The sequence below is a fragment of the Octopus bimaculoides genome, chromosome 2, assembly GCF_046866305.1.
Source record: "Octopus bimaculoides isolate indiv1 chromosome 2, ASM4686630v1, whole genome shotgun sequence".
NCBI classification, from domain to species: Eukaryota; Metazoa; Mollusca; class Cephalopoda; order Octopoda; family Octopodidae; genus Octopus; species Octopus bimaculoides.
This window is the reverse complement of record NC_142929.1, coordinates 62,954,390-62,975,712: the sequence shown is the minus strand read 5'-3', so window position 1 is coordinate 62,975,712 and position 21,323 is coordinate 62,954,390. Positions and strand designations below refer to the sequence as shown.

General features: G+C 34.6%; 1 long non-coding RNA gene across 1 annotated transcript in view; it reads right to left on the bottom strand.

The window, feature by feature from the left end:
- Positions 1-8,826: 8,826 nt before the first annotated feature.
- The window catches only part of LOC149137090 (uncharacterized), a 42,280-nt gene continuing 29,783 nt past the window's right edge, over positions 8,827-21,323 (bottom strand). Inside the window, exons 2-3 of the long non-coding RNA XR_016237900.1 lie at positions 10,982-11,146; positions 8,827-10,141 (exon numbers count right to left, since the gene is read on the bottom strand). This is a non-coding gene — a long non-coding RNA (uncharacterized LOC149137090). The remainder of the gene's footprint in view (positions 10,142-10,981; positions 11,147-21,323) is intronic.

Sequence of the window (21,323 nt, the reverse complement as noted above, 5' to 3'; positions counted from 1 at the left end):
CAATAAAAACAACAATCACCACAACCACAACCAAAACTACAACCACAACAGAAGCAAAAATAACAATAATAAATCTGAAAGTAATTAAGATCTCTCACACAGTGAGTTTATTTCCTTGACTTGGTTTCCCTAACTGCTTTGGCGTCAATTGTTTTCTCAGGAATTATGTAATAAACATTCGTTGTTACGTTTATTTATTTTTCTCGGCGAGAAGATGTGTATTCCTCTCAACCGCAAAATTGGGTTTGTTGTTGTATAGCTCTATATAATCTCTGATCGAGCTGACCTATGAACAAAACCACTCCATCCATGACCATATTTCAGACATGTTGCTCAGCACATTTTCCATTGCGTTTCTTTTTTTTTTTCTCTTCTCAAGACAGTAGAGATTTGGTAGATGTTTTTCCAAGCAATACAACTGCACATAAGATTGCTTGTTTGCATTTAAAATTTGCGGTCGTCTTCAGCGATATTAATTGGAGCAATTAAAATTTGTAATGTTCATATTTTCTTTTGAAATGTTTTCTTGTTGAAAGACGGTCCTACATTTATAGAAATGATGAAAAGGAGCTTGTTGTCTTCAAGTATTAATAAAGATATCAGTGAAACACTTCTCACTAGGAATCGAGACTAAAACACGAATGTATTCCCCATAATTCAGTGGTTATTTGATCTGCTAGAAATGACAGTCAAATCTTCTTCAAATTATACCCTGTCGTGAAGTTAAATAATATAATCCTAGATACACAATACTCGAAAAATGCGGGGTGGACACGGAAAGAATGCTATTAAAAATAAGGTATGCTCTATGAGTAAAAGAATTTTAAATAGAACATTTTTTGTCAACAATCGAAGCTGTAACTAAACGTTTGACAGAAACCGGTAGCTAAATGTGTCAAGTTAAAAGAGAAGATTTACTATTCTACAATGAAAAGTACTCTTTAGAGTTGAACATCAACCGTTATATCAATATCATCAACCTCAGTAAGCCAGGAAATGACGTCAGCAATAATTTTTTCGCCTGGCTAACATTGAAAAAAAATCCAGATTTATAGACGAAGTGAAACGAATTTCTGAGAAATCCATACCTTTCTCAATAATATTACAGTTATCTTAGTTGAACTGAAATGCTTACATTTGGAAATCAAAGCAATGTCGCGGAAATGGTTCTTCCGGAAGTTTATCTTTAGTGTACAACTTAATCTTTAGTGTTATGAAAGCTAACACCGTGACTTGAACTTCTAAGTTTAAAGTTATTTAAATGAGTTTTCTAAAACTCACTTAATTTCCAAAGAATTTATTTGCACCCCACCGCCGTCTTATGTCAGGCATCTACAATCGTTCTAAAACTAATGTGGCTATTGTCAGTGATCAATTACAATTTCTTATTTGAAAGACATTTAATTAATAAAACGTTAAAAGTGTGCATCATTAAACCGGAAATAATTTTCAATCACTTATATTAGGGAAGTTGTTTAGATAAACTCACTGATGCAAATAATAATGAACTTTATTTAAAACCAACCTCTCTCTCCCTCTCCTTTTCAGTTACACTCTTGTCAAGCTGTATATCATTACGACGATTTAATACGATAAAACAGAAACAACAAAAACGCTTCACTATGCAACACATTTTCCGAAATGAAATCCGCACTACTACTTATTCATATCACGACTACGTCACTTATCACCGCTGCAGATATGCCAACACTCACCATTATCACTACCATCACTATTATTGAAGTGACGAAGAAATTTCTACGAGGCTGCTTGATATAAGTAGCAGTCAAAATCTTCCTGAAATCAGGTCGTGTCGAGGCGAAAGGAAGACAAACTGAATAATATCATTCAAGGTACACTATGTCTCCATAAATGTTGGAATGGGTGACGACTAGGATGTCATTGATTATACGTACGCTCAAAGAGTGGTAAACTGGCACAACACTACAAAGACATCTTCCCAATACTCCAATAAAAATAAAATTGAAAAACGACCATCGTCAAAGTCGTCACAATAATCTATAATAATCATGGCTGGTACAAGGCGGCGAACTGTCAGAATCAGCACGCCGGACAATATGCTTGGCGGCGTTTATTCCGTCTTTACGTTCTGAGTTCAAATTCCGCAGAGGGCGATTTTGCCTTGAATCGACTTACCCGCTCCCCCGAACTTGCTGGCCCTGTGCCAAAATTTGAAACCATTATTCATGGCTTGCAAACAAAATGATACCATCACTCTCTTTCATTTCCCCCACCATCAAATGAAGAGCCAAGACTCGAAGCTTTAGATTATTCGCTCTTCAAAGCAAAACTGAGCCTATCAAACTCATCAATGAATCCTTTTATGATTCAACAATTGATGACGCGGGCATTCACCAGTTTATCAGGATTCCAGGTTTTACTGCACCGCAGTTTATAAACAACTCCACTTCAAGCAAAAGAACGACCAATTTTATGACCGTTATCGACATTACCTTCACTACAAATATACTGAAACTATTGCAAATAACTACAAAGCGTCATCACCACAACCTTTTTCCAGCACCGTCGGTTTATAGTGGATACGTTTTGTTAGAAATTTAGAACAGCGATTTCAGCCTGACGTCCGCGAACCCTAGGAATGCTATGTAAAATGTACAACGTCTCAGTTACCATGTAATTATTCAATTATATATAATTTTTCATTTGTGAGAAGAAACTAGGAAAACAAGTTTGTTGTGGAGTTGATAAAATACATTTATTGAGTTGACAGACCTTTCTAAAGTTTAGGTTGTATATCTAAATAAAAGGCATTCTTGGTAGAGAACCGGTTGAGTACCAAAGCTTGTCGCTAATGTCTAAATATTAAGTTATATCCCAGCATTATTTATTCATACATTACATATATATTTCATGTATATTTATATATATTTGTATGTATGTATGAATGTATCTGTGTGTGTGCGTATGTGTGTGTTTAAAGCGAACAGGCAATGAGACACTAGAGCGCTTTGTTGTATTTGTTTTGTCTCTCTGCAGTCCGAATTCAAATACATATATCTTTAATAACTAATAAAAAAAACAGTCAAAAGCACAAGTATTTTAATTAATCTACCCACCGCGGAAATAGACAGCTTTTCTGAGTATTGCATGTTTTCCGTTGGGGAAAGAAATCAGATACGTCTTCTCTGAGGAATGATCAACAATCTGCGAATCAGATCAGTCTGGAATTTTCCCTTTCTGCTGCATAGAAAGACTGAGTTTACATCTTTATAATTGCTTATCACAACTAAGGCTTTTAAATATGTAAATATATTTCAGTTCTTGTGATTTATGCTGAGTTGTTCATAAAATGTACATTGTTCAATCAATGACAAGCCATCAAAAGAAAAAAATATTTAACTGAAGCTATCCATTATATATTTGTTACTTAGCTATATATAGCATGCAAAAAATCTATGCTTTCGGGCGGGGAAAGAAATCTAGTGTTTCCTCTAGTAACCAGTCAACACACTGCGAAACTGGCCCATCAGGAGTCTCAACCCCATATTTTTCAGCACATCCATAGTACAAAACAATTACGTATATATATATATATATACACACACACACAAACAGAACGGTTCATAGAAAGATTTTCTAAAAGATTTGTTTCATTTCAGACAAATATTCAGAACTATTTTTTATCAAATAAGATTATTTACGTTTCAATGCAAGAATGTGTGTGTGTGTGTGTGTGTGTGTGTGTGTGTGTGTGTGTGTGTGTGTGTGTGTGTGTGTGCGTGCGTGCGTGCGTGCGCACATGCATGTGTGTGTAAATGTGTGGAGGCAGTGCTTAAGAATATGTGTGTTTGCGCGTATGTCTGTGTAATGTGTGTCCTTTTTCTATAAATATGCTTGTATATATGTGTACTGACGCATTCATGGCCCAGTAGACAAGAAATTCTCTTGTCAAACAGTATCAGATTGGGTCTGAGGATTATTTTAAGCTTGTCTGTGAAACATTCAAGAATTTACATTAGAATTCAACGTGTTGGTAGTTCCATTGATCGAAAAACTGCAATACTCTTCGTCGAAACAGACAAAGAGCCATTTACTTTAAATTTCACGAACGTTTGTGTATATATTGCATGTGTTTGGAGAAAGGGATTTATGTATGCATAATTGTGTTTGATTGTGTGTATATATGTGAAACTATCTATTTGTATGTATGTATGTATGTATGTATGTATATGTATATGTATATGTATATATATATATATATATATATATATATATATATATATATATATATATAGAGAGAGAGAGAGAGAGAGAGAGAGAGAGAGAGATAGATATAAATATATATATATGCATATATATGTATGCATATATATTTATATATGTATATATGTGTGTGTGTATATATATATATATATGTATGTATATATATATATATATATATATATATGTGTGTGTGTGTGTGTATACATGTATATGTATGTATATATAAGCATATATATAAATGATGTATATATATATATATATATATATATATATATATATACACACACACACACACACATATAAAACGTCCTTATTTCGTCAAGCTTCATTCCACAGAACAAAAGACGGATTCTAACAGACAAGACGCTTTTGAGGTTATTTAAACTACAAAAACTTCAGTCGAACACAAAAATTTTTCTACGTTCCGCTTAGTTTAACTTTCATACTAATCACTTATTGAATTTGGAGAAGTTGGATAATCGATTTTTATTCGTCCTTACAGTTTTGCTTTGTTTTGTAATTTTAGAACAACTCAAGATAGTTATTTATATTTTTGGTAATAAAAATAATCAATCAGAAGAAACTTATACATTTGTATGGGTAAAATGTGAGACTCGAGGATGAATTTGCTGATCTGCGATGTTACTAAAGTTGGTTTTACCCAGTACAATAATTCATGGCCACGTAGATTCCTTACTGAAGTTTTTGGACTAACGCTGTTTGTAAATGGTAATTCCCCCATGTAATATTGAATGCCATGGGAATAATCATGATTTAAAGACTAACAAAATTAAAATACACCTTTACATTACTATGTTATATGTACGGTCTAAATGTATTTGCATTAACATAGGTTTATATGAATGCAGTGAAAATTTTGATAAGATAACTGTAGAATTAGAAGAAAATATCTTAAGAACTACATCAAAAATTATCTTAACGTTAAATGACATTGTTACCCCAGTTGGATTAGGTTCATCTTTTATCTAACCTGCTCCAGATGTTATCCCCTCTGATAGTGTCATCCGACGTTGCCCTCATGCACTACATATATTTGTACCACCAGTTTTGCTGAGTATCAATAAATTCCAATACAGGAAAGGGTTTGCAAATCCAAAAGCCGGGTATCTTTCTCGATTCTTGCGTCAACTGAAATTATTGATCCACAACAAACATTTATGATATATATATATATATGTGTGTGTGTGTGTGTGTGTGTGTGTGTGTGTGTGTGTGTGTGTACATATGTATGTATTATGTATAGGCGCAGGTGTGGCTGTGTGGTATATATATATTTGTGTCTGCGTCTGTGTTTGTTCCCACCACCATCTCTTGACAACCGATAATGGTGTGTTTACGTCGCTTTAACTTAGCTGCTCGGCCAAAGAGACTGATAGAATAAGTACAAAGGCTTACAAAGAATAAGACCCGCGGTCGAATTGCTCGACTAAAATCCCTAAAGGCGGTGTTCCAGTATCGCCACAGTCACATGACTAAAACAAGTGAAAGAATAAAAGAATATATACATATATATATATATAACTAGCACTCTGTCGGTTACAAAAACGAGGGTTCCAGTTAATCCGATCAACGGAACTGCTTGCTCGTGAAATTAACTTGCAAGTGCCTGAGCACTCCACAGACACGTGTACTGTAAACGTAGTTCTCAGGTAATTAAAGCGTGACACAATGTGACATGGCAGGCCTTTTGAAATACTCTTTTACTTGTTTCAGTCATTTGACTGCGGCCATGTTGGAGCACCGCCTTTAGTCGAGCAAATCGACCCCAGGACTTATTCTTTGTAAGCCCAGTACTTATTCTATCGGTCTCTTTTTGCCGAACCGCTAAGTGACGGGGACATAAACACACCAGCATCGGTTGTCAAGCAATGCTAGGGGCACAAACACAGACAAACACACACACACACACATATATATATATATACATATATACGACGGGCTTCTTTCAGTTTCCGTCTACCAAATCCACTCACAAGGCTTTGGTCGGCCCGGGGCTATAGTAGAAGACACTTGCCCAAGATGCCATGCAGTGGGACTGAACCCGGAACCATGTGGCTGGTAAGCAAGCTACTTACCACACAGCCACTCAACAAACATTAATTTTTGCCTGCTGAGTGGACTGGAGTAACGTGAAATAAAGTGCCCTGGTGAAGGATACAACGCGTCGCGGCGGTGAATTGAACTCATGACCATACGATCGTGAGTCGAATGCTTTAACCATTAAGCCATGCGCGTTCAGACACACACACACACACACACACACACACACACACACACACACACACACACATATATATACACACGCATACACACACATATATATGTGTGTGTGTATGTATGTATGTATGTATGTATGTGTGTATGTATGTATGTGTGTATGTATGTATGTATGTATGTATGTGTGTATGTATGTATGTGTGTATGTATGTATGTTGGGGTTAATTTCTCTTTGTAATGATTTCTTGTCTGTAAATGTATGTTGTAGATTTACCACCAGAGAATATCTTAATAAATTTATCGGTCTTCTATATTTCTGTATAACGTCCTTACTGCTAAATATGTATTCGCGCGCGCACACACCCACGCACAAACACGCACACGCACGCACACACACGCACACACACATATACACAGTCGGTTGATGACAGAATCGCTTACGCGTAAAGAATATTTAAAAGTATTTATCCAATAAATTCAATAAATGTTTGGGTATACTTCTCTCCTTCAGACTAAGCGAAGCATTAACCAAAATAATTTTACGTTTTCTATTTTCTATGTCTGAGAATTTCAATTAGCATCATCATCATCATCACCATCCCTACCACCACCACCACCAATATCATCATCATCGCCATCATCATCATTTATGATTATTAATGAAATTAATGTTATCCTTAAAATGACTGCGCTTTGACGCTACCTAATAATATGGTGTCGTTTCCTTGAAAGAAGAAATATGAGGAAAATACTGGAAAAGCGTATAATATTTTTCACTAAATAATTTATAATGGCAGCCGCTTGTGTTGATACAATATTTATAAATTTTACTTTTCATTTCGCTTCCTAAATGGGTACTAATTATTAAGTATATAAATTGAATGCTTGTGTATCGACATTAAATCGTTAGGAGTAAATTTTTAAATGGATTTTTCCTGAAACTATCAAACTGTCGGGTCTTCATATTACGTATAATAATAAGACTGTCAGTTTGATATAAGCTACACTTTAAATTATAGAAGTCTTTATATAACAAAGTGAAAATAAAAATGCTAGTAAGCTTGCACATTTAAACGGAATTAAACTACATTGCGATTCATGAAAATGTTACATCATTTCCTTTTATTCATTACTGAAATAAAACAACGAACTACTTGCAGGTATAATTGTTTTGATACAAGTATCTCTGATAAAATATAGTTATTGATAAAAAGTAATGCTTTTTGTATCAAAGATTTAATTATCGAAATGTATAATTCAATGAGATGAAACTGTGTAAATTTATAAGGATTCTTATAAAATATCAGCAAGATAAATCAGTTGTTTGATTAATTCTAATAACGGGTTCACATTTTGGCACACGGCCAACAATTTCAGGAAAGGGTGTAAGTCGATTACATTGACCCAGTATTCAGCTAGCACTTATTTTATAGACCCCGTAAGGATGAAAGACAAAGTGGGCCATGGCGGAATTTGAACTCAGAAAATACAGACGGACGAAATGCTGCTAAGCATTTTGGTTGTCATGTTAACAATTTTGCCAGTTCGCCGCCTTTGTATAAAAAAAAATATTGTTGTTGTTGGCACACTGTTGCTTACGACGTCGAGGGTTCCAGTTGATCCGATCAACGGAACAGCCTGCTCGTGAAATTAACGTGCAAGTGGCTGAGCATTCCACAGACACACGTACCCTTAACGTAGTTCTCGGAGATATTCAGCGTGACACAGTGTGACAAGGCTGACCCTTTGAATTACAGGCACAACAGAAACAGGAAGTAAGAGTGAGAGAAATTTGTGGTGAAAGAGTACAGCAGGGTTCGCCACCATCCCCTGCTGGAGCCTTGTGGAGCTTTAGGTGTTTTCGCTCAATAAACACTCACAACGCCGGGTCTGGGAATCGAAACCGTGATCCTATGACCGCGGGTCCGCTGCCCTAACCTCTGGGCCATTGGGCCTCCACGAATAAAAACAAAATCTACATACAACGTTAGTGGTCTTTAACTGTAATAAATGATCTTCATAAACGCAAACGTCCAAATTTATTCTAAATCGGTTACAACGTATTTCGTTTGCAAATTCATGGAAATAACTGCAGTATCATAATTTATTTTATATGTAAATAATAGTAATACTGTCTGAGAAAACTAATTATAACTACTTGTATCGTTTTTATTTAAAAATAAAAATATTATGGTGGAGAACTGGCTGAATCGTTAGCAAGTCGGACAAAAAAATGTTTTCGGCATTTCGCGTGTCATTAGATTCTAAGTTCAAATTCCGCCGAAGCCTCTTTTTCCATTCGGTGTTAATGAAATAAGTACCAGTCGCGCACTGGGGTCGATGTAAACGACCGTCCTCTTTCCTGCGAATCTCACGTTTTGTGTCAACAGTAGAAGAAATAAATTACATGCAAAATTTGGTTTGGATTGGGAGGGGAAATCAATTTTTTCAATGCTGAAGAGATTTTAAACTGTGCTTTACACTCTATTGAAACTGGGTAACCATATTTACGAGCCTGGCACCTTTAATTAAGTTGAAATTTTTTTAACTGAATATATCTGAGTCCATGGGCCCGGGAACAGGAGGTGCAAGCGCACCCACGAAAATTTTTGTGGGGTGCAAAAATCCAAACTTTGCTCGCCTACTTACTTTTCTCGCGTTTAGAAAACAGTAAGTAAAAAGTAGCTTGAATTAGGTTTCTTCTGAAAAGAACAAAGAACATAAATAGATTTTTTTAAATATGACCTTATTTGTAAAAGTTTTGGGGCCTGGGTTTGCATCCCTAAGCAAATTTCGTTCCCGAGTCAGTGTTTGAGCCTTTAAACAGGAACTTGTGTGTAAACAAATCAGTTTTATCCTTTTCGAATAAAAATCTTTCTATTGTATTCTCTGTATAATTTTTTCTGCCCCTTGGATTCTACACGTGCAAATATATATGTGCGCATGTGTGTGAGTGTATACATGTATATATATATATATACACACACACACACACACATACACATACATACATATCTAAATATACATACATACATACATACATACATACATACATACATACATACATACATACATACATAGACATATATAGATACATACGTATATTATATATTTTTGTCTTTACAAACCAGGGAAAAGTACTTGGATGAAATATTACTCTTTATGAAATCGTTAAAATCTGAGATGACAATTTTGCTCTTCTGATTTTAAGATTTCAATGAAACTATCATTCAACATAGTATCCATTACTTCGTATATCTATCTATCTATACATACATACATACATACATACATAGACGAATGGGTGCTGAAAAGTTCCTGACTTTAAGGGTATCACGAAACCTTCCGAGTTCTTTTACAAGGCTTAGAATAAATGAAGGACCGCTGCAATAAGTATGTGAATCTGAGAGGGAAATATGTTGAATAAAATCAGTGGTATGTATAAATTAATTTCCGTGAGTGTGTGTGTTTTTCATCTGTGTTTGTCCTCACCGCCGCTTGCCAACCGGTGTTGGTGTGTTTACGTCCCCGGAACATAGCGTTTCGGCACTGGACACCGATAAAATAAGTACCAGGCTTAAAAAAATAAGTAACGCGGTTGATTCGTTCGGCTAAAAATTCTTCAAGGCGGTGCCCCAGCATGGCCGCGGTCTAATGACTGAAACGAATAAAAGATAAAAGATAAAAGATAACAGATACACACACACAAAATACACATAAATATATTCAAACGTACATACGTACATATATATATATAAATACACTTCGAAACGCTTAGTATTAGAATGGTGGCAGCTGGTGAAGGAAATGTTCGCTATGTGGCCTGTGTTTTCTATGCTCTGTTTATGTTCTGTTTTTCATTTTATCCACGTTTTTTTGTGACGTCCTGTACCCAGATATGCATCTCTATATGCATGTAGATGTGGGTGTGTACATACATGTACGTATATATGCATATACTCACCACCTCCTCTTCCGGTCTTTTCATCATGTAACCTCGTGGGCATCGGTACCATTTTTCTCTTTCTCCGTTCTTCCATTCTCCGAACTTTCCATCTTTCCGACGAAGGGCTACGCCCGAAACGTCATACACTCTCTCTTTCCTTTCCTGAGCGTCCAATAATACTATCCATATCACGTCCTCACTTTGTTGTTTTTTTGAACTCATATATATATATATATATATATATATATATATATATATATATATATATATATATATATGTATGTATGTGTATATATATATATATATATATATATATATATATATGTATGTATATATATATCTTTAGACACACACACTCACACACAGATACACACACACGCTCACACACACATATCATTTATATTTTTGTATGATTGAACGCCACACATTCATTTCCAAGTAAGTATATTTATATATTAACGTACACTCTAATCGCAAAACACACACACACACACACACACACATATATATATATATATACACATTCGCATACATACATACATACATACATACCGTCCTTCAGGCTTCGTCGCATTTCGATAAATTATGCTTCAATATGAATATATTCCCTGTAATACACAGACTCTTCACTGAATGAATAAATGTTTCGTTGAAAGTTGCTTTCAAATATAGTTTCTAGTTGATAACCTTTGTTCGTGGGCTCGGTGTTTCTATTTTCTGCAAGTTTAACAATATAGAATATAAGGAGTTTGATTACAAGGGAAAAGAAAAGGTAAAAGAAATACAAAATGCAAAACAATGTGGAGGGAGAAAAACGTCGATGAAAAGCCTACAAGAACAGTATCAGGTTACAAAGCAGCAGCCATATATCCTACGCAGCCGGACTTCTCCAGTTGATGATATTTTTATTTATATAGTTTTTACTTTCTTGTATCTATCGTTACAAATTTTGGAGGTTATTCATCAATTTATCCGTTCATTTAAAAATTTTTTTTGTAATTTTCTGTTTATATTCTATAGCTCAAATTTCTGTTTCCTTTCATTGCTGTTGTTCTGCAGAATCTGATGCTGTACAACATAATCTTGATGACATGATTATATTGTGAAGCCTACTTTTAAAATAAAAAAAAGAAAGAGAAAGAAGGAAGTCAGTGTGAGTATGCGTTTCTATGTTTGTGCATATGTGTGTAGATGTTGGTGATTATGTGTGTGTATAGGCGGATGAAGAAGCACAGCAATGGATTCGGATTCAAAATTAATATGCCTTGAGGGAATTGAAGAAAGCGGTGAAAATGTAACACGAAACAAGCAAAAATTAAAAGAATTAAGCTGGCAGCATCAATTAAAATGGCTCTGGGAAACTAATTCCAGTGGGAAATAACAGCATAGATGTCATATTGTTGAGTTGTTGAAACAGAATTTAGAAAAACTAAAGGGAAAAAATGTCACACAAAAAATAAGCGCAAGGTGAAGCCGGATAAGAAGGATTTAAGAGAAAATTAAATGAACATCTTATTTTTATTGGCTCAGCTAATGTCAACGATATGTGTTGAACGATTAAAATAGGAATTGCCATAAATTCAATCCTTATGATATAATTTTACTTTCTCTATCAGTTTTTATGGTTCTACTCCATACCTTGCCACATTTCAGAGTCGTTTTAAAAACGTTTTGCCAAGCCAGATTAGTTTCTTCCCCATCCATTGATGTGATACATATTTTTTATTGTGGTAGCTGTTGTTATTATATGAATTAAAATATAACTTCAAGTATTGATACACAACATTAAAATTTAATAAAACTGTTGTTGCTGTGGTGGTGGTTGTAGTTACCATCATCATCATATCATCACGATCATTATTTTCATCATCACATTATTATTATTATTATTATTATTATTATTATTATTATTATTATTATTATTATTATTATTATTATTATTATTATTATTATATTTGTTTATTTGTTGCGTGTATCAAATCTTTCCACTATTGCCGAAATCATGCAAATAATAAGGGTTTGGGAGAGTTGGGTTGTTTATGAAGCTAGAAAACATTTTAAAGGAGTGAAAATATTTATTAGCACAATTCGCATGAAAATTTCATACAAGAGTCACGATGAGAAATCATGTACTCCTGAGAAAAGTATATACACTCATGCATATATAAATGCCCACATGCATACATACATACATACATACATACATACATACATACATACATACATACATACATACATACGTACGTACGTACGACATTCAACAACCCTCTCAGCTTTAATCTGGAAACTTAAAGACGAAGGGACGAATTTCGATATCAAATGGAAAATCCTCTCTAAATCCAGACCCTAGATTGACGAGTCTAAAAAATGTTCAATGTGTTCACTGAAAAACTGTGTCTATTAAAACACTTGAGAACTTCCAACGATTACATAAATTCGAGAAACGAGACTTTTTCTGTTTACATTTCAAAATATATATCTTGTCGATACTTAAAAGTTGACCATCAGACATTTAGTAAACCGTTAACATCTGGTTTACGTCTGCTTGACATCGATTTAATGTAATGTTGGTTACCTTCCTAGTGTTTTCCTTTTTGTCTTCTTCTTTACAAGCGTCTCTTGTTTAAACATTATCTGCTCAACAGACAACTGACAAATGGTCTTACTTTCAGCTTGATAAATGGCGGAATAAATTATTATTTCCAGCAGCTATAATTGCAAGATATGGGCAGCTATAATTGCAAGATTTGTGGTTTTTAATTCAAGATTATATATTGTTGAGAGTATTACCTACTAATGTATGTTTAAGTTAAAAGTACTGTAAGATCGTTTGATTTATTGTGAATTTGTTTTCTATATATAACTTCACGTAATAAATACATTTTATATACATTATACATGCATAGAAATACGTAACGTACACACACACACACATGCACATACATACTCACACACACATACACACGCGCACATCGAAGTAATGCAAAAGCGAGACAACAAGGAATCACAACAACACGAAAAACACAACCCCTAGCACAACAATAGCATTACATGTTTTGATTGTGGAGCACCACTGAAGAATATAACTTCTTGTGATTCTGTTATGGTTATACCCAACACAATGTAGAAGTGAACATAACATTTTCTCTGATATAAGTCGTTCAAACTGCTAGAGCAACTCTTCCTCTAAGCAAAAGTGCTACACGATGTAGACTCCATCACAAGTGATACATCTGCGCCATGGTTAGACCGAACTCTCGTATCCTACTTGAAAATATCAGGTTCAGGTGACAGTTGTGAAGTGGGTACACTTCACAACGGTCACCCTCAACTCATTAATGTCATTAAATCTTTGTATCCGTTGGCTAATCTTGACTGGATTGAACAGAGGGCACTAGATCCAGAATGTACAGTGGATGAGTTATCACTACCAACCCAATTTGCCGATTGCGTGATTTGTTGCCAAAGATGTGCTGTCGTACATTTTCAGATTCTTCTTCGGCCTCTTCCTTCAAATGTTTTTATTCAACCTTTTGACTATCGATGTACCGCTTGCTGTTCACAGTACAATCACGCTCCAGAGAATTTGCTTTATTTGCCGCTCGCTGGGTCTTTGGAAAAAAGAAGCGATGTCATTCCATGAATTGAGCTCCCGTTTCTGCATCAAAAATGCGTTCACGATTCACCCCCCTTTACCTAGACTGGGAAAAGATATGTGGTTTCATTGACTTCAGACATTCCCAGCAAACTTTTACACTCCCCTTCTATAAATAAAATGTCAACTGTAGAGGCACCCATTTCGCATACATTTTGTACCATCTTCTATAATACACTGTGACAACATTCCACGGCCTGTGACTCCTCCATCGCTGCAGATCAATTTGTCCACACGCTGGCCATTTGTGTCAGTGGTTGCAATTGATGGTCTCCCGCTGCGTAGTCTGTCTTCATTGTGGGGTTTCTCCTTCAAACTTCTTCAGTTATCTATGTACGTTGCTCTTGCGAATAGCGTCACCTCTGCAAATAACTGACATCTACCTTCCGTGATGTCAGACACTCTGTACTACTCCTTTGTCAGGAACTCAAATGAAAGCACTCCTGTCACGATGTAGGTTCATCTGTTATATCAGATAAAATTGATCCAGATATTCTTTGAAGAATTCCACATCTACACCACGCAAATCTTTGAGGCTGTTTGCCAGACTGTTGAATAGTTGTGGAACCTTGAAACCCAAACTGTTACAGTACTGGGTTCTTATTCTAGATAGAGAAGACGGGATCTTTGGTACCCATAAAGCTATTGTTTGCCCACAGTCAAGAAGAATAGGAAGAAGAGATACTACTCTGTCAACGTGTGTGATTTGAATGATATACGTAAGTTAATGAAAACAAGTTATGTATATTTTTTTAATTACTTTTGTGTGTATACATATATATATAAATATATATATATATATATACAAATAAAAATTCATAAGGGAAAGGCGTCATTATTTTCTGTAATAATGCCCTTTATATAAATATAAACGAATAATTATATTCTTGGGAATAGAAATTTCCTTTCTGAATTTTTTTACACACTGGCTTCTTGATAAAATTCTTGTAAAAGAGTTTTATCCCTTTTTGAATTTATATACAAATAAAGGTATATCACATGCAATAAAAACATAAATTCTTCAGTTATTAAAGCTTATCTCCATCTCTAGAGAATGCATCCTCATTATTATGCCAATTAAAACCACCTCCATTTTAGAAGCAGAGATAACCTCAAGATTTGAGAATTCTCCGAAGCCTTATGGAAATACACACACACATACATACATACATTCATACATACACACACACACACACACACACACACACACACACACTCACACACACATACATACATACATAGTACATACATGCATGCATACATACATACATACATATACAGCGTGCGATGGGTAAATTGTCGCCATTTTATATTTTTAATTTTGCGTGTGTGTATTGCTTGTTTTTGATTTTGTCGACTACACAGTATAGTCAGTTGGGCACTGTATGTGAGAAAAACAGTACCATGACGCAATTCACTTTGTCAAAAATTTGGAAACGACTTGCTGTACTCAATGTGTTTTTCTGACTTCTAGTAGAGAGGCTTTGATTTTTGATTAAAAATCCTCCAGTCTCTGCTTTCAGTCCCGAGCATCTCAACCATTGTTAGGATTTTACTTTGTCTATTTCTTTTCTGCTTGGCTTATCGCAATATTTACCATGTAAGAGCTTTTCTTACCATAGTCTTATCACAGTATTTTGTGGTTCCAATTTTAGCTTAGATATTAGTTGCTTTTGTTGCTTTACAACTTTTGTTGATTCTTCTTTTTCTTCATGGTAGTCAGGTATTATGACTTGTATTTTTCAGCTTCTTTGAAGACCAAAAATCGTTTTTATTTTGTCCATTGTTTGAGGCTACTTGTATACCAGTTTTTCTTGGTTCTGAATTGGCTATTTCTGTAGATATTTTATAGCAATTTTTTAATTGTTTAAGGCCTCTACCACCTTCAATTCGTTGGGTATATAACCTTTCTTTGTCAGATTTGGGGAGTTATATTCTAAATTCCGTCATCATTTTTCTTATTTTCCAGTCTAGTTTGACTAGTTCATTTAGTGTCCAGTTAAGAATATTGTAACTATAACTTATAACTGGGACAGCTAGAGTATTGATACCTATTATCTTATTTTTATATCGTTCACAGCATACCGCTTGAGATCATCCATATAAAAGAAATTGTTGATTGATTTACCATAGCAGTTGTATCCAGATCCAGTTCTGTTTAGCATGTCGGTTAAAGGCGTGAGTGCTAGACAGAAAAGAAGCAGAGAGACTGAGTCTCCTAAGAATATTCCTTTTCTAATGGGGATGAATTTAGTTTTTATTATTCCCTCTTTCATCTGTGGCTTCAGAACTGTTTGCCACTTATTCTTGGCATGTTTTATATATTTTATTATTGTTAGCGCTACCTTGTTCATGGCGAGTGTTTTCAGGGACCAATTTGTCGGAAATAGGGTCAAAAGTCTTCCAGTAATCAATCTAAGTCGAGTTTAGACCCTTTCTTTTACCTTTCAGCAGTCTTCAGTTATGACTTTGTTGATCAATAACTGGTCTGTACAACCATATGAGCCTTTGAGGTATCCATTCTGCTCTTCTGGAAACATTTTTTTTTCTAAATGACTGCCCATTCTCTGCGATATCATTGCAGTTAAGGCTTTGTAGGTTGTAGAGAGATATCTTATGGGTCTGTAGCTTTGTGGTTTCATTGTTTCAGTAGATTCGGAAATTAGAATGGCTTTTTCCCTTCTGTGAACCTTCTAGTGTTGTCTCTGATTCCGTTAGCATCTCATTGAATTACTCTGTCAGTGCTTTGTGTGTCTCTTATAAATATTTAAACCGGAAATTGGGAATCCTGCCATGCCCGGATGCTTTCCAGTTGTTTAAATTTGCAGTACCTGGGTTACCTCTTCCATTGTTATTAGTGTCTTTTGTTTTAACTTATCTTTTCTGGGGTAGTTTCTCCGCCGCCCATACTTCTTTCCAAAGTTATTACCCATGTCTTGCTGCTGGTGTAGCATTGATCTCTAATCTATTTTTGTAGAAATCTTGGTGGAATTTTGGGGGATTGGAGTTAAACTGCTTATTTTGTTTAAAGAATTATTGGCATTTTTCATACCAACAGATTCTTTGTACTTTGATGAGGATATCTTGCTTTAGATGCTCTTTTGTGTTAGGTTCATCTGGTTTTGCTACAGATTTTTTGTGTATTTTTCTTTATTTCTCGTTTATTACTGTTTTTTGGTTACTAATTTCAATTAGGATTGAGAGATTTTTCCTTTCATTTCCAAACTTTTCTCGGATATTAATTTTCCATACAATTTGTTTAGGTTTTAATGCTCCTGTTTGGATGGGTTTGAGGGAGTATCAACTTTTCTTTGTGACCACAGAGGCTGCTGCACGTATTATTCTATTTAGCCTGGTCATATTGATATTTCCTTTTGTTGCAATTAAGTCTATGATAACCAAATTTAGAGGTCTTTTTAATTATTGTTAGTCTTATCATTAAGTCTAATTTTTGAGCAGTACATCAGTGGACCATACTGAGTTTTTCTAGTTTTATTTTTCCTTGATTATGTTCAGTTTTAAAGTCTTATAATCATCTCTTTCAAATTCATTGCTTCCAGTTTTTAAGTTTGCGTTGCTCTGGTTAGGTGTATTTTGATCATCATTATGGATTCCTTGAACTTGAAGTTGTTGAGTTTCACTATTTACTTCGTTTTTGCTGCACGCGTTACGTCTATCTTCATGTCTTACATTTTCAGAACTTATTGCTAAGTATTCTATGGGCACTATTTGCCTTTTCATGATGTATTTTTTTACCGTTTCAATACTCTATTTCAATTTCTCAAAACTTTATCGTTTATCTGTTGGCTAGTTTGTTAGGATTCACCGATAAATCCAAATCTAGGTTGTATTTTCGTTTTGGTGGTACAATACTGTTGTATTTTCGTTTTAGGGGTACAGTACTGCTGTAAAATAAGAATGTAGGATAGGAACATATTCCTTTCGTGTCCACTTATGATTTTTATTTTATTTGCAGTACAAGAGGAATAGCGTTCGGCCCTTTATATAGATTGGTATCATTTTCTTAGGTTACCGGTCACATCGTTTTTGCTGTTAAAGAGTTTTGCACGTGTAATTTTTCATACATTTTGGGTAATAAGTTTAAAGAATGCATTTTCTGTTTGTTATTCGTAGGATGAATAACGGATACTGTTTAAATTTTTCTTCATTTTTTTTTTTTTTTTGTATGATAGTGGAGGACGGAGGCAACCTGCATTTGATATGAAACGTAATTTGGCGATCGTGTTTACATGTGTTGTGTGAATGTTGGAGAATGTAATCATTTATAATACATCATTTAATGTAGGTAATAGAAATAAATTTTAATGAGTATTACATACTTGGTTATGATCCAACATAACATTTTATCACAGTATTTAGTTTACACTTGTTGTTACATTTCCCGATGTTTTTGAATAGATTTCGGAGCAATGTGTTATCGTTCTCACATGTTAAATGTCCCCGGTGTTCTCTCGCTCTTCTTCTTCTTCTTCTTCTTCTTCTTCTTCTTCTTCTTCTTTTTATTATTATTATTATTATTATTATTATTATTATTATTATTATTATTATTATTATTGTTATTATTATTATAATCATCATCATCATATAGCATGGAAAAAAAAACAAGATTGTACAGTACGGATATTGCAGTTTGTGCACCTGCAATGTTGGATTGCATATTATTAACACGAATCCATTTCCAGGAGGCATATAGTGGATTGTAATGAATTTTGTCGTTCTGAACAAATAAGATTACATACAGAGCTTATAAGCACATTAATAGCAAACCACACACACACACACACACACACACACACACACACACACACACACACACACACACACACACACACACACACACACACACACACACACACACATACACATACATACATTCACAAACTGTTTACCCATAGTTTCACATAGCCGCTCATCAGACAATTGTGATAACACAGACAAGTATATACACACACACACATACACACGCACGCACACACACACACACACACACACACACACACACACACACACACACACACATATATATATATATATATATATATATATATATATATATATATAAAGGCATGCAAGCCTCAAGAAATATTGAAGACTTATGGTATGGCATATTTAGTTTTCAATCCTTAAATATATCAATGTTAAAATTCTTCTAATATATAACATTCCGATAAGAAACGTGGCAATGACTGTTACTTTGGGAATATGATGATAGTATCTCAAAACAAGAGACAAGACAGAAATGCTTATTATGTTTATGATTCCCAATCATGAATTTCTCTCAAATCCTCATACCAATGTATATCTTTCAAAATATTCATGTAAAACCAAGGTTTAGTTCAGCTTTAGAATACACTAACCATTGGTGACTACGCAAGTGTAGTATGATGTCTTTCACGTAAAATAGACAGATGATTTCAGGGGTGGAGAGCTCTAAGATTGATTGAGAGATTGTATGTGTTGACAGTCAGTATGTAAGTGGCTGTTCATCTGTGGCCTGTATTCAAGTGAAGGTCAGAAGATGAGTATCAGAGTCTCTTGAGAGTCAATAAGATCAGTGAACGTGTATGTATATCCACAGCCAATAGATGAATGACTGTATGTTAATTTAAAGATCGAAGTGAGGGTTGGACAGTATAAGAACCAGTTTACTGCAACTACTTTTTTTGTCATAGTGGCCTTACCAGTAACTTTAGTAACTCAGAAACTCGCATTGACGAAAACAAAAAAAAATTTTCGGTTGTGATACAGATCGTGGCCCATATAATTTCCATCAGTAATACTCTTCGAAAAGTAAGGACGTCACATTACTTAGAAAAGCAACATAGTCATGTCACATTCTTCATTCAAACTAGAGTAGAAAAACATCTTCCTAAGTGATTGGTATACCGATTAAAATAGAATTTGTATTTAGGATGATAATCCTTTCTACTAGAGGCACAAGGCCTGAAATTTCGGGAAAAGTCGATGACGACGACCCAGTACTCAACTGGTACTTAATTTATCGACCCCCAAAACAATGAAAGGAAAAATCAACCCACGGTGGAATTTGAACTCAGAACGTAACGACAGACGAAATACCGCTAAACATTTCGCCCGGCGTGCTAACGATTCTGCCAGCTCACCGCCTTATTTAGGATAATAATGCCAAGCTGATTTGATCGCAAGTTGATGTTAAAATTGGTTTGCTCGAATGGAATGGTAAGGGCATGATACCATAGAGTAAGGAACTAGTTTGAGTTATTTTAATAGTGTTAATAAATATTGGATGTATGAAGTCAAGTTCTTAGTTGTTCAATGGCTACTCAAGTAGAACAAATGATCTATAAATATTTCGTAAAATCACTGAGTATGTAGAAGATTGCAGGTGGTGTGTGTTAATGCTAGTCAACGCTTCACGACAGGATTGTGTTTAGATAACAAGGAAGAATTGTTTGTCTCTATATATTTGAACAACAGGTGTATGTATAAGCAAATATTGCTGCTCTATGAGAACTTAAATAGAGTCTTTGGCTTATGGTGCTAATGAGAAACGGAAGTCGTTATATGTGATTGTTTAAAACAATTGCTGTTAATGTCTCCAAATAGCTCTAAGGATGACCACTGAAAATCGAAGTTAGCTTTATCAATGAATTTTGTTTCTCTACAAAACAGACGTCTATGTACATGTACGGCATGAGACTAAGTTTTATGTAATGTCAAAAGAAACATGGTACAGAAGTAATTTAAATCATTGTGTCAGTATTTTAAACTACTGAGATTCAAAACTATTGCGAAAAAAATGGCAGTTATGTCAATGAAAACTACTACTTATATTTTAGGTACTAGATATAAAATGGAGAGGGATAGAAATTATGAAAAAACAGGACAGATCACCTTCTGAGGAGGACAAAACAAGGAAGATTTTTTAAACTATATTTGTTATAATCCAGAAAGGTTCTATTTTCAGTGTGATTCATCGAAATCAATATATGAAAGTAAAGCCGAATGGTTTAGAGTAAAAATGAAGAGAACACCGGTTTCGATTATCACCCCGTCATTTCACTTGTATAACACTTGCTCTCGAAGTAATGTATTCTACAACATCTCATATGCTCTCGCTTTAAACCTATTCCTGCGTCTTAAAGCAAAAAAAAAAAAAAATCAATACTGGAATATAGGGTAACAAAATAAAGAGTTTATTTACGGAAGAGTTTTAAATATGAAATACTTAATTATTTT